Here is a 2,383-nt window from a genome sequence, read left to right as displayed (position 1 = left end):
TAAGTATATTGATGTGATGAATTACATTTTTTGATTTCAGTATATTGAACCAACCTTGCATCTCTGGAATGAATCCCAATGCCTTTATATTGTCCCAGAAATTCTGATATGTTGTATTGCTATTCTTATTTAACTCTAAGAATTTTTTTATTTCATCGACAATTTTTTCTGCTACTCATTCATTGTTCAAAAGCATGTTATTTAGTTTCCAGGTATTAGAGTAGTTTCTACTTTTTAATTTTATTGTTGATTTCTAATTTAATTTCATTATGATCTGATAGCATGCTAGGTATTATCTTTTTTTTGTATTTGCTGAGTTACTTTGTGGCATAATATATGGTCTATTTTAGAGAAGGATCCATGTACTGCTGAGAAGAAAGTGTATTCTGTCATTGACAGATGAAATATTCTATATATGTCTGTTAAGTCTAAATTATTAATTATATTTTTTACTTCTATAGCTTCTTTTTAAACATTTATTTATTTATTTAGTTAGTTTTCAGCGGACACAACATCTTTGTTTGTATGTGGTGCTGAGGATCGAACCCGGGCTGCACGCATGCCAGGCGAGCGCGCTACAGCTTGATCCACATTCCCAGCCTTATAGCTTCTTTATTTAGTTTTAATTTTGAGGATATACTCAGTGGTGAGAGAGCTATGTTAAAGTCACCCAGTATTATTGTGTTTTTGTCTATTTGATTATTGAAAATGAGAAGGGTTTGTTTGATGTACATAGATGCTCCACCGTTTGGGGCATAAATATTTACAATTGTTGTATGTTGTTGATATATAATTCCCTTATGCAGTATAAAATGCCCTTCTTTGTCCCTTTTGATTAACTTTGACTTGAAGTCCACTTTATTTGATATGAGGAGGGAAACTCCCTCCTTGTTTATGAGATCCAAGTGAATGATATCTTTTTTCCCATCCTTTTACCTTCTGTTTGTGGATGTCTTTGCCTATGTGGGGAATCTCTTGTAGATAACATATTTTTGGGTCTTGTTTTTTAATTCAATCTGCCCCATCTATGTCTTTTAATTAATAAATTTAGGCTATTTATATTCAGTGTTATTATTGAGATATTATTTTTATCCTCTGTCATTTTGATTTATTTCTGGTTTTGAATTTGATTTAGTTTCTCCATTGGTTCACTGTTCTTTTAGTGTAGTGTCTCCTGTTGCTGGTTTTCACTTTTAATTTCCTTTCTTCTTCATGAAATACCTTATTGAGTTGTTTTGTAGTGCAGGCTTTCTAGTTGTGAATTCTTTAACTCTTGTTTATCATGGAATATTTGAATTTCATCATCAATTCTGAAGCTTCAATTTTGCTGGGTGCAGTATTCTTGGCTGCCATCCATTTTCTTTCAGAACTTGGTATATATTATTTCAAGACCTCCTAGCTTTAAGGGTTTGGTTTGAGAGTTCAGCTGAGATCTGAATTTGTTTCCCCTTAAATGTTACCTGTCATTTTTCTCTGTCATCCTTTAAAATTCTATCATTATTCCATATGTTAGGCATTTTCATAGTAATGTGCCTTGGTGTGGTTCTGTGTATTTTTGTATATTTGGGGTCCAGCAAGCCTTCTGTATTTGATTTTCCATTTCATTCTTTAGGTTTGGAGAATTTTATGATATTTCATTGAAAAGATTGTGCATTCCTTTGGTTTGTATCTCCAAGCCTTCATCTATCCCAATAAATCTTAAATTTTGTCTTTTCGGGTTATCTCATATTTCTTGTAAGTTATGTTTATGTTCTTTTAACATCTTTTCTCCATGATCAAGTTTGTTTTCAAGATTATATATTTTGTCTTTATTACCTGCAACTCTGTCTTCCAAGTGAGCTAGCCTATTCATGATGCTTTCAATTGAATTTTTAATTTGGTTTATTGATACCTTCATTTTGAGGATTTATGCTTGCTTCTTTTTTCATAATCACTATATCTTTACTGAAGTGATTTTTAACTTCTTGTATTTTCTCTCAGATTACACTCCTTATACCATCCTTTACTTCAGATCAGTTTAACTATATATATTCTAAACTCCTTTTCTGACATCTTCCACTGTGATGTTGATGGATGCTGGTTTTGGAGTATCTTGGTTTGTTTGGGGTGATTTTTCCATTGCTTTTTCATGTTGTTTGTGTATTCACCCATCTAATACTATGGGTCTGAGGCAGAAGAGTTTCTACCCTGTGGACTTATAGTGTCCCTGAAGGTTTCCAGTACCTCACTTGCTGAGAAGCTGCCTGTATGCTTTCTTGGTTTCACACCACAGAGCAGCCAGGTCAGTGACCTCCTCTATTCTGCCATCTTAAAAAAGCCCCTTGATTTTCAATTTTGAAGACACTTTTACTAGATATAGAATTCTTGCATGACCCCCCCCCCC

The sequence above is a fragment of the Marmota marmota genome, unplaced genomic scaffold (genome assembly GCF_001458135.2).
Source record: "Marmota marmota marmota unplaced genomic scaffold, marMar, whole genome shotgun sequence".
Classification (NCBI taxonomy): Eukaryota; Metazoa; Chordata; class Mammalia; order Rodentia; family Sciuridae; genus Marmota; species Marmota marmota.
The sequence above is the reverse complement of the archived record's forward strand: the minus strand, read 5'-3'. Positions refer to the sequence as shown.